Here is a 13,659-nt window from a genome sequence, read left to right on the forward strand (position 1 = left end):
GAAGCCGGGCAAAATTGGCTTTCGATTGTACCGATTTGGCTGGGTTTAGGAGATGGCTGGCCATCTCCCGATTTGTGTCAGAAGATGGCCGGTCGTCTCATTCGAAAATAAGCAGGATAGTGCACTTAGAGATCCGCACTGAAATCCAAGCAGATTCTATAATGGCGCATGTAACTTAATTGGCTTAACAAGCTAATTAGCATTAATAACAACACTTAACAAGCAATAATGAACACTAATTGGCAATAATTAGAATTTATGCGCACAACTTGCTAAGCTTATTCTGTAATGCACTGCACCTAAATTCTAATGCATGCAGATAAAAAGGGGCATGGTTATGGGCTGGACATGTGCATTTTTGTGAGTGTTTCAAAATTTATGCACCTATTTATAGAATTTGGCCCTCTGCGCCTAATCTACGTGCCAGGATTTACACCATATTTTCACTGGTATACATGGATGTGCAAAGATATAGGTGCTATGATTGCCGTCTAAGCATATTCCATATACTAGGCCTAAATCTAGGTGTGGCTTATAGAACACGCTTAGGCAGAAATGTTTTCCGCATGGATTTTTTTTAGGTGCCATATATAGAATCCTCCCCTTGGTGCTGATTTTTTTCTGGTGCTGAATTTTGAACGCCATTTATACAATGCCCTCTTCATGTGGCAGACTTTCTAAAATAAGCTGGAAATATTTTATCACCAAAATAAAGGTATTTATAGATATTCTGCAATGTTTAGTTAAGAAAAACTAAATTTTGATCTATGTAAACAATCTCCTGTATTACAAATTCACATATAGAAATCTTTCAAACCTGGCATTGCTTTCCATACATGCAAAAGTGCAGCTGTTTGACTCATTTCATATTTCTCTTTGGAGTACATTGCCGAAAGGAAACAGCATGTGTGATTGATTCTGTTAAATGAATAGAATATTAGAAAATGTTATTCATCAAGGAAAAAAATGAATAGAATGATTTACTATTTACACATGTCTAGCTTTAAGACAAAATTTGAAAAGAGATAGAGTTGATGAGGCACATAATATAGGATGGTTATTTCAGGTTACAGAGCTGCAAAGGAGACAACTTTAGTTTTAGACAAACAATAGCAAAATTGTGTGGTAGCAGAAAGGGAGGAAGAAACTACTTAGAAGGGCATACAGTACTTGCTAACTCAAGGGAGAGCACAGACCCAGAGAGTCAAGAACTCAAAACCACTATTAACTGGTCCCTATTTCTACCTCCCCACTACCTCCAATGATAACTACCACTAGAAAAGTTCTGGGTAGTGGAAGAATTTTGTGTTGCTGCTACTTGCGGTATCACCAGAATGTATGACAAGCTGTAAGGGAAACATCCTTAGCTCTGTACTCTAGAATGAGTATGTGTTTATTGATGTTGATAGTAAGTTAGTATGAATTTGTCTACCATACAACCCCATATAAGAATGTAAGAGTAGCCATACTGGGTCAGACCAATGGCCAAAAGTGTGTCAAACAATTTATAGTTACATTTAAGACCTGCTTGCTTTAATCCTGCAGAGAGAAATATCATAAGGTGAAATGTAAAAGGCAAATTCATGTGAAAAATAGTGCATATGCGATCCCATACTGATGTCCAGAAAATCTGTAGATCAGGACAAGAAAAGCACATATGTTCTAATGTACCTATGCTACTATTACAGGACCAACACAAGTTGGATGATGTAGAACCCACCTTGTGCTGTTTGACTGGAGTCCACAAAGCTTTGTGTGCTAATAGAAAAAGAGATTGCAAAATAGGAGCTGAAGCAATAGGTTTCATGGATTTTGTCCAAAACCATTCCCATAATGTATCAGACATGCCATGATTAGTATCCATTGTCCAAATATTTTGAAGCGCCTCAATTTTTGAATGATTAGAGGGTAATAATTAGAGGGTAATAATAAAGGGTGAAATTGTGAAGCTATTCCCTTTGTTTTAATTATAGAGTCAAAAATATGAGAAATACCTGAAGTTTGTTGTGCATTGTAGTGTTTATTCATCCATTTAGTGAGAGCGGATTTCAATTGCAAATATTTAAAATATTGAGTATTAGGAAGATGGAATCTGTTCACTAACTCATCAAAAGAGATGATAGTGTTTGCAGAACAGATATCTGTGATGCAATATATACCACATAAAACCCACTCCTTCCAAATGAAAGGAGAGGATCCAATTTTTATATGAGAATGACTCAAATTAGTGCCTTCTGAGAAGAAGACATGGAAAATTTACAGATAGAATCTAGAATAAAAAACAGCCTTAAGAGTATCAGAAATAATGGGCCATGATGTAGCTATCGCCAATGATGTAAATAAAGGTATTTTGTCTAATGTAAAAGGGTATGTCATTGTTTTTTCAATAACAAGCCATGTAGGAACGGTCATATTATGACACTGAAACCAAGTTAAAGCTCCTCGTAATAAGAATGCTTGTTGATAATGGCAATTTCAGACCACCTATATGACGTGGCATTCGTAACTTAGATAATGAGATTCTAGGAGGTCTGTTTTTCCATAAAAGAGAAGAAATGATATTATCTAAATCTTTAAAAAAAGATTTAGGAAATTGGAAGGGTAACATACTCAATATATATATAATGCGTGGAGCAATAACCATTTTTATAGTTTCTATTCTCCCCCACCAACTGAGATGTAATGGGGACCAAATATTACATGTGTCACGAGTAGTTTTCAGGAGTAAATCCATATTAATTTTAATTCTGTCTTCCCAAGAGGACCCAAAATAAACTCCAAGATATTTAATTTGATTTGGACACCATCTTATAGGAAATGCTGTGATTTGTGATTTATTACCTTGAAGTAACTGTACACAGAAAGTCAAATACGTTAGCGTTTAACTTTAAAAAAGGAGACTATGATAAAATGAGAAGAACGGTTAAAAAAAAAACTTAGGGGGGCAACTGAGAGAGTAAAAACTGTACAACAGGCGTGGACGCTGTTCAAAAATACCATCCTGGAGGCCCAGGCCATACATATTCCGCGAATTAGAAAAGAAAGACGGAAGTCCAAAAGACACCCGGCCTGGTTGAAAAGTGAGGTGAAGGAAGCTATTAGGGCTAAAAGAAACGCCTTCAGAAAATGGAAGAAGGAACCGTCTGAAAAATAACAAGAAACAGCATAAGGAGCGTCAAAGCAAATGCAAGGCGCAGATTAAGAAGGCCAAGAGGGAGTATGAAAAAAAGATAGCATTAGAGGCAAAAAAACATAGTAAAAAATTTTTTCGGTATATTAAAAGCAGGAAGCCGGCAAAAGAATAGGTTGGGCCGCTGGATGACCGAGGGGTAAAAGGGGCGATCAAGGAAGACAAAGACGTAGCGGAGAGACTGAATGAATTCTTTGCTTCAGTCTTCACCGAGGAAGATTTGGGTGGGATACCGGTGTCGGAAATGGTATTTCAAGCGGACGAGTCGGAGAAACTTACTGACTTCACAGTAAACCTGGAGGACGTAATGGGGCAGTTCGGCAAACTGAAGAGTAGCAAATCTCCTGGACCGGATGGTATTCATCCTAGAGTACTGATTGAACTGAAAAACGAGCTTGCGGAGCTACTGCTAGTGATATGCAACTTATCCTTAAAATCGAGCGTGGTACCGGAAGATTGGAGGGTGGCCAATGTAACGCCCATTTTTAAAAAAGGCTCCAGGGGAGATCCGGGAAATTATAGACCGGTGAGTCTGACGTCGGTGCCGGGGAAAATGGTAGAGGCTATTATCAAAAACAAAATTACAGAGCACATCCGAGGACATGGATTACTGAGACCAAGTCAGCATGGCTTTTGTGTGGGGAAATCTTGCCTGACCAATTTACTTCAATTCTTTGAAGGAGTGAACAAACATGTGGACAAAGGGGAGTCGGTTGATATTGTGTATCTGGATTTTCAAAAGGCATTTGACAAGGTACCTCATGAAAGGCTACAGAGGAAATTGGAGGGTCATGGGATAGGAGGAAATGTCCTATTGTGGATTAAAAACTGGTTGAAGGATAGGAAACAGAGAGTGGGGTTAAATGGGCAGTATTCACAATGGAGAAGGGTAGTTAGTGGGGTTCCTCAGGGGTCCGTGCTAGGACCGCTGCTTTTTAATATATTTATAAATGATTTAGAGATGGGAGTAACTAGCGAGGTAATTAAATTTGCTGATGACACAAAGTTATTCAAAGTCGTTAAATCGCGACAGGATTGTGAAAAATTACAAGAAGACCTTACGAGAGTGGAAGACTGGGCGGCTAAATGGCAGATGATGTTTAATGTGAGCAAGTGCAAGGTGATGCATGTGGGAAAAAAGAACCCGAATTATAGCTACGTCATGCAAGGTTCCACGTTAGGAGTTACGGACCAAGAAAGGGATCTGGGTGTCGTCGTCGATAACACACTGAAACCTTCTGCTCAGTGTGCTGCTGCGGCTAGGAAAGCGAATAGAATGTTGGGTATTATTAGGAAAGGTATGGAAAACAGGTGTGAGGATGTTATAATGCCGTTGTATCGCTCCATGGTGCGACCGCACCTTGAGTATTGTGTTCAATTCTGGTCTCCGCATCTCAAGAAAGATATAGTAGAATTGGAAAAGGTGCAGCGAAGGGCGACTAAAATGATAGCGGGGATGGGACGACTTCCCTATGAAGAAAGACTAAGGAGGCTAGGGCTATACAGCTTGGAGAAGAGACGGCTGAGGGGAGACATGATAGAGGTATATAAAATAATGAGTGGAGTGGAACAGGTGGATGTGAAGCGTCTGTTCACGCTTTCCAAAAATACTAGGACTAGGGGGCATGCGATGAAACTACAGTGTAGTAAATTTAAAACAAATCGGAGAAACTTTTTTTTTTTTTTATATCAACAGTTTTTATTGATGATAATAAACATTGTGAACATAATCCATATTCAAACACTTCGTAAACATAAGAACAGGTCACAGTTGCGTGTATACATTGTAACTGCATCATCAATATTTTTCTAACACCCTTTTTCTCCCCCCCCCCCCCCGTTAGCATCATCACAATAATCTTCTTACTACATAGTGTCTAGTCTTTCCACTGTTCCAATTATAACAATTTTGTTGGTGACACAGAAGAAAGGGGACCCCATTACAGTGGTCAACTTATAGCCATGCTTAGTAAACTCTTCATGTTAAATATCATACAGTGAACATGTGCTTTTCCTTTATATTCCCACTCCCCCCTTGCGGAGAAACTTTTTCTTCACCCAACGTGTAATTAAACTTTGGAATTCGTTGCCGGAGAAAGTGGTGAAGGCGGTTAGCTTAGCAGAGTTTAAAAAGGGGTTGGACGGTTTCCTAAAGGACAAGTCCATAAACCGCTACTAAACGGACTTGGAAAACTCCAAAATTCCAGGAATAACATGTATAGAATGTTTGTACGTTTGGGAAGCTTGCCAGGTGCCCTTGGCCTGGATTGGCCGCTGTCGTGGACAGGATGCTGGGCTCGATGGACCCTTGGTCTTTTCCCAGTATGGCATTACTTATGTACTTATGTACTTATGATATTCAATGGCATTAATTCAGTTTTTGACCAATTGACTTTATACCCAGAAAGATTGCCAAATTGATCCAATAACTTGGACAGAAAGGGAAGAGATACCTCTGGATACGTGATATATAACAGAATATCATCTGCATAGGCAGAGACTTTAATTGAGGAATTACCAACAGGAACACTCTGAATTTCTGGGCGATTTTTGATAGCTATAAGGAGAGGTTCTAATACAAGAAGGAAAAGTAGAGGTGACAATGGACACCCTTGTCTAGTGCCTCTATGCAGGGAAAACAAGTCTGTGAGTGAAGAGTTAATCAAAAGTTTAGCAGTTGGTGATGAATATAAGACAGAGACCATGTCAATAAAATGAGTACCAAAATTAAACCACTTTAAAACCCGGAATAAGAAAGGCCATTCAACATAGTCAAATGCTTTTTCAGCATCCAAAGAAATTACGCAAGTTGGGATGTCAAGTTGCTTAGAAAGATGTAATACATGGCTAAATACTCTGGAATTATCTAAACCATATCTCTTAGGAACAAAACCATTTTGTTCAGGAGCAATCAAATAACCAATTACTGATGCTAATCTATCTGCCAGAACATTTGCAAAAATTTTACAATCATAATTTAACAGAGATAAAGGCCGATAATTACCAGCCAAGTTAGGGACTCTGCCTGGTTTTTCTAAAAGAATAATTATAGCTTCTGACATGGAAGGAGAACATTCTTTGTTACTAATACAATGATTATACAAATGTAATAGTCTAGGCCCTCTCCCTTGGCACGCACGCCAGTTGCTGGTCCGCTCCGCCACTCTCCCTCCCTCCCTCCAAGTACCAGGCCGGCCTCCCTCCCTCCCACCAAGCTCCACGCCGCTTGCCCTCGCTCCCTCCCTCTTCCAAACAAGCATCAGCCCGCCCGTCCTCCCTCCCTCCCAGCACCACCCCCCTCCTCCTCCTCCTCCTCTGAAATTGAAAAAAACATACCGGGTTAAGGCAGTGTCGGCAGCGGCAACGAAGAGCATAGTCTTCACTCAGCGCGCTTCCCTTCTGTCTCGCTCTCAAGCTCAAGAGCGAGACAGAAGGGAAGCACGCCGAGTGAAGACTACGCTTTTCGTTGCCGCTGCTGACGCTGCCTTAACCCGGTACGTTTTTTCAATTGCAAAGGAGGAGGAGGGGGGGGCGAGTGGTGCTGGGAGGGAGGGAGGAAGGACGAGCAGGCTGATGCCTGTTTGGAAGAGGGAGGGAGCGAGGGCAAGCGGCGTGGAGCTTGGTGGGAGGGAGGGAGGTCGGCCTGGTGCTGGGTGGGAGGGAGGTAGGCCTGACGCTGGGTGCTGCTGGGTGGGAGAGAGGCCTGACGCTGGGTGCTGCTGTGTGGTGGGAGGGAGGGAGGCCTGATGCTGGGTGCTGCTGGGTGGGTGGAAGGCCTAATGCTTAGTGCTGGGAGGGAGGCCTGGTGTTGGGTGCCACTGGGTGGGTGGGTGATTGGGAGGGAGGGAGGCCTGATGCTGGGTGGGTGGGTGGTTGGGAGGGAGGCCTGATGCTGGGTGCTGCTGGGTGGTGAGTGGGTGGGAGTGAGGCCTGGTGCTGGGTGAGAGGCCTGATGCTGGGTGGGAGGGCTGGCGGCCTGATGCTGGGTGCTGGGTGGGAGGGAGGGCGGGCAGGAGGGCAGGGGGGAGAGGAGGGTGGCTGGACATGGGTGGCTGTAGAGGAGGGTGGCTGGAGGGGAGAGGAGGGTGGCTGGACATTTGTGGCTGGAGGGGAGAGGAGGGTTGCTGGACATGGATGGAGTGCAAGAAATGAAAAAAGGAGAAAAGTAAAGAAATAAATGGAAAGGAAGCCCTGGAAATGGAGTTAAGAGAACAGATAGAGAGCAGCAGAATCAGCAACTAGGACCAATATGGATAGAAAAACAAAATCACCAGACAACAAAGGTAGAAAAAAAATCATTTTATTTTCATTTTAGTGTTTGGAATATGTCCAATTTGAGAATTTACATCTGCTGTCTTATTTTGCACTGGGTATACTGGAGCTGTAACAACTTACAGAAATGATTTATAATGAAAGAAAATCATGTTGTTTTTTTCTCCTATACTAGTATAATATTTTCAATGATGTCTGTTTATATGCGCCATGGCTGGTGTAAGGGGGTATGGCTATCATAGGGGTGGAGTCATATGTGGTGACCCCGCCCATAATGAGTACCGGCACTTCGCGATAAATAATTAGATTTTGGGTTGCTGTTTGGGCACTCGGTCTCTGAAAGGTTCGCCTTCACTGGTCTAGGCATTAATATAGAAGCAAACTTTTGATAATATTCTATAGTAAACACATCGCTTCCAGGAGATTTTCTAGGTTTCAATGAAGAAATTGCTTTTTTGATCTCCTGTATAGAAATATCAGCATCCAGGTGTGAAAGGGATTGTACATCCATATTTGGACCTTGCAAAGATTGTAAAAAGGAGCTCATTTGGTCAGGAGATGCATTATGACGAGAAGAATATATATCCTTGTAGAAGTCCAAAAAATGCTTAAGAATATCCTTTTGTTTAGTCAATACCTTTCCTTGATGTTTGATAGCGTGAATCATAGTTTTCTTTTTTGCTCCTTTCAAATAATTGGCCAAACTTTTGCCTATTCTATTCATGCCAGAATAATTTATTTATTTATTTGTTACATTTGTACCCCACATTTTCCCACCTATTTGCAGGCTCAATGTGGCTTACATAACGCCGTGGGGCGAAAGCCTCCTCCAGTCAATAAACAAATATAGAGCAATGTATTACAAATGAAATAGATATGTACCAACACATTAGGAAACATAGAGAGGGAAGTTATGTAAAGTTCACTAAGTTGAAAACAAGCCTGGGTTTACTTGAGTCACTGGATTCAGGTGATTAAGTTGGATCATTAGGATATGCCTTTTCGAACAGATAAGTCTTTAGTGATTTCCGGAAGTTGAGGTGGTCATACGTAATTTTCACGGCTTTTTTAAGGTAAACGTTTGGTTTGGAGTTAATGGTTTTAGAAATTTGTTGATGGTGTATTGGATGGCTTTTGTCATTGCATTTTGTTTTATTGTCCTCCTTCAAAATAGCCTGAGGTTAGGGAAGAATTCTGTACTATTTTGTTTCCGAGCTCTATAGGTTGCAATCGTCTGCTCCTTCTTAAAGGTATCAACTTACATCTAGAGGATACTTCAAATCATAACGTAAAAGATTTATTAAAAATTATAGAATCCTGAAACCTATTTTGGCCAAAATTCTATTCCTCTGTTGAGAAGGGGCATCGTCTTAATTTGTTAGCCTATTCAGCTTTCCAGCTGCATTCCTGGAAAGTAAGTAATGTAGATTGGAAGCTAGTAATTTGGTCTGATCACTATTTACTTGAGTTCACCCTAACCTGGAAGCAAAGGGTGAAATTAAAATATATATCTTTTGCCTCAGATACTACTAGAGGAAAGATAGCCCTCATCTTTTTTGGTCCAATATAGAGCAGAGAATTCATGGTTCTGAGCATAATGAAGTTTTATTTATTGATAATTGGAATTATATTTCTGAAGAGGTTTTAGATACTGTTGCTCCTAAAGCTGAGAAGCAACTCAGATTGCAAAGAAACAACCCTTGGTATGATGCAGAATTGAAAACACAAAAGCATTCCTGGCAAAAAGATAAGGTTGAGGGTAAGAAGGAGGAGTGGAAGAAGGCAATTAGTTATGATTAATATATGATTAAAACTGAGCAGTTCTTGAGTAATAAGGCAGCATCAGTCCCCTGAGCAAGCCATTTGGTGAAACTGCCACAGACTGCTGCTCATAAGATAAGTATATTTTTATATTTTGAAAAAAAGAAAAATAAGTTAAAATTTTGTTTCATTTTTGCACAAAAAAATTGCATCATTGGGGGTTTTTATGACCAGTGATTGAAGCCAGCACTGTGATACAACCGCTGTACCATCTCTCTATATAAAAAGCAACACCAACGTTCTATGAAGCCTCCAGCCGGAAGTGTGAAGGGGGCGAGATATCTGGTTTCCCTATGAGTGTCTGCCCCACCCTCTCTGTAACACAGTCAGTGAAGGAAAACAGCAGAGCACGAAATCAAATCGCTGGCTCTGTAACAGTGAAGGACTCAGAGGGGGGAGGGGAGAGAGGCCAGAGGGCAGGGACACACACACTCCCACATGCACACAGAAGAAAACATTGCTAGCCCCCGTTTCATTTGCATCAGAAACGGGGCTTTTTTACTAGTATTATATAACAGCGTAAGCATAGACACAGGCATCTGAGGTCTTTTCCCCCAATGTTTCACAGAATCTTTGCATAATTATTATATTTGCATTGGTAGCACAGCAAGCACGTGTATTCCCCACTTTTTTGGATTGTATGATTTGATCTTTAGTGGGTTTCCAGCATTTTTTGTTACTAGAGGTAAAATAGACAAATTGCAAGTAGAAATAACCCTGTCTAAAAAACATACAGGCTCTTGGAAATTTTACCAGTTGTTACCAATTCAATACCTGCAGATAGAGTATGGAATGTTTTTCAGCCTATCGGTGAACCTGATTTGCATTCGCTGTTTTGCCAATATACTTCATCCTATTTCTCTCTGGACACCTGCCCTCCCTATGTAATGAAGTCAGCCACAGAATTGTTTTTGTCACTATTGTTGATTTGGATTAATCATCAGTTAACCAAGGGTATATTTCCAACTAAATATGGTAATATAATTCTCACCCTTATTGTTAAATTTAGCACAGAAGCATTAGTAGCAGAAGAACGAACGCTCTTGGGTAAAGGCCAAAGGGCCATAATTTTACAATAATATACTGTAGATTGGGTAGAAAGCTGAATACCAGCCTTTAAGCTTAGAATGTTGTTAAAATTGAATTTGAGTTTCTGCAGATGAGTGAGATCCTCAGCCATACCAGACAACATATATTTATGTTCAAGTATACATTCACATTGATTAATTATATTATCCTCATTGGCAGCAATGGAAACATGACATTGGCAGGCAACCAACTGAGCAGGAAAAAAGTACACTTTACTGTTTTGAACTGTGTTTGGAGTTTAGAGGTTTATTAAGCTTTATAGGCTCATTATCAACTTTACAGAATGAGATACAAAGTATACCTTGTCATTGGATCCCACATTAGCTTCCTGTAGTGCAGCTAACTATAGAAGTTCCTCAGAAAAAGAAAATAAAGGCACTGCATTTCAATTATTTCACTCCTTATCATTCATGACAGAAGGAAATGTTGCATGGGTAGTGAGCTGCTTTTATTAAAGTGATATTAGGTTGAAGATTTCCTCCCAGGACGATTTTCATGAGCCCTTTCAGAGGAAAAGGAGGGTGTAATTTTGAAAATTTGGTGATTCCTAAGAAGAAAAGTAATCAATTTTTAAGAGTCTTTTTATGCAATTTGCCTTATTAAATATTCATTTCGTATGAGGGAAAGTATCCCTCAGTTATGATTTATTAATATAACCTGGGTCTCACCCGTGTGCAAGCTCCAGCCCCGGGCCACAAAACAGATGTTCAATTCACTTCAGTTTCACATTCAGGGCCAATCTCCCCTCACTCATCAGTTCCACCTCACATGCAGTTGAGCTTGGGAGTGGTTCAATGGTCTGGAATAGTGATCTGGGGGTTTGATAGGCTACACTTTACCCTCTGGAGCTGATTGGGTCCCTCAGCTCCTTCCACAAACCAGGCAGTACTCAAAAAGTCATAAACCCATAAACATTTTGGATGCTACACATGATAATAACTTATCCATGGGACATCAAATAAATTCTATAGTAAGGAGTGTGTTCTATACGATGAGAAATTAAGAGCAATTCATAAATATCTAACAGTAGATTTGTTTCAATTAGTGGTGCAGGCTCTGATTCTTACTAAACTCGACTACTGTAATGTCATCTACTTGGGTTTATCAAAACATCTAATCAGAAAAATTCAAACAGTTCAAAATGTTGCTTTATGTTTAATATTCTTGTTACATAAAACAGGTAGAATTACTCCTTATTTTATTAGGATTCATTGGTTGACTGTTGAGCTGAAGATATTTTTTAAACTGGGCTGATAGCTATGGAAAATTACATTTGGACAAGTTCCACTATATATGATCAATCTTATAAAATATACATTATCGAACCATCTATATAATTTTCAGAACTTGTCATTATTTGATCTCCCGAGTCCTAAAGGTATCACCTCAAAGAAGCTTTTTAATTGTCTATTTGTTTTCAAGCTGCAAAATTCTGGAAATTTTTACCATATAATCTTAGAAATATTACCAACTATACCAAATTTAAGAAAGGTCTGAAGACACTATTGTTTCAGATCTATGTAACAAAGAAATAGTTTGAACTATAGCTGCTTTTGTCTTTCCACATTATTATTAGTATGCCATATTGCTTCAAGGTTAAAGTATTATTGTGCATATATATTATGTAACTTCCTAGACTATTGTGCTCTAGAATCTTGCTGTAATCTGTTGTGAACTATATTTATGGGAAACGGCGGGCTATAAATGAATTAACTCTTGCAACAGGCAAACGGCAACAGGCAAATTATCAGTCCAAAGTATTCCTGTTGTTATTCCCATAGGTGAACACCCTTTTCCACTTCCCTGAATTATATGTACTGGATACTTAATGTTAAATTTACAGACATTTACAGCTTCTTCTGTCTGTGCCTATCCTGTAGAGTGGTATTTTCCCCAAAGGCTGTTCTCCTTTTCTTTACACTGATTTACTTTTGTTGACTCAGACCCTCTCCTCAATCTGACCATCCTCCAGCAGTGACCCCACCTTTGGTCCACTCTGGTTCTGGGATGAGCCCTGATTCCTGTTCCCTGCTCCCTGGCTGGGCTTTCCTCTACCCACCTGTTGCACACTATCTCCAGTTGCCACGTATTGGAACCGTAACCTGCCTCTCACAGTCAGTGAATCTCTCCAGTGTTTTAGGACTTCCCTCTCTTTCCTCCTGGTCAATGGCAGGGGATACATGAGCAACTCCAGACGTACAGGCAACCAAAGGCCCCCCCTAAAGGCATAACTTTAGCTTTATCTCCTCCCAAACTCCTCCCTGTCACTCTTCAGTACCAGGGCACCATTTCTCTGTGTTTTATTTCAAACTACTCCCCATGGGCTTGGCTTCCTCACACCCACGGACATTCTACCATCCAGCCTACTGGCAGGGACCTCCCTGCCTCCGGGGCTCTGGAAAATTCTATCACTTTGGTAACATCTATTCCCATGGGGTATTACATTAATAACAGTCTGTGGATATCCTTTGTCTAACAGTGACCTGATAAGAACAGATGGTGAGGGCTTCCCCAACAGAATCTAACCAATACTCACCATACTCACTAAGATCCATTCTATCCCCACAATTAATCTCCTCCATCCCCACCCACACCCCCAGGAGTCGATGCTATTATTTACTTGCTCGTAGACCTCTGTTTCCTTCCAACCTCAACAGCTTCCCATGTTTTTTTTGACGGTATTCACTATTCAACCAGTGAGTGTTCCAAGCCTCAGTCTGTTCTTCCGGATGCTTCTCTGGGCATTCCAAGCCGCTGCCTCTCTCCATACATTCCAAGCTTCATTCTGGCATTCCAATTGCCTCTCTCAGTGCATTTCAAGTCCAATTCTGAAGTCACCAGAGATTTTGAATAGACTCCTGCAGGAATCCCACAGCAAATTCTTCCATCCCTGAGGGAATCCCATGGCAACTTCTTCCGTGGCTGTAGGAATCCCGCAGGTTCCATGGGATTCCTGCAATCCCCATTCCCATGCAGCTCTCTACTTCTAATACTACCATCAAGCACAAGTTGGAAAGCGGGGTGAAAGGGGCTGGCACTGAATTCTGCATAGGAAACCACTACCTGACTGTAAGGGTTTGAGACAGCAGATCAATCAAATAGAATATATTTTTATCAAGTTTGGTAAAGTTAATATATTTGCTGTCTGTGTAGTTTATTGTGTGTCTGAGGTCAGTGACTCCGTTCTGTCAGAATCTGTGTAGCTGATGAGGATATTGGATACCATCAGAATGGTTATTTCGGGGGATTTCAGTGTTCATTCAGACATTCTAGATTTATTTATTTAT

The sequence above is a fragment of the Microcaecilia unicolor genome, chromosome 1 (assembly GCF_901765095.1).
Source record: "Microcaecilia unicolor chromosome 1, aMicUni1.1, whole genome shotgun sequence".
In the NCBI taxonomy this organism is placed as follows: Eukaryota; Metazoa; Chordata; class Amphibia; order Gymnophiona; family Siphonopidae; genus Microcaecilia; species Microcaecilia unicolor.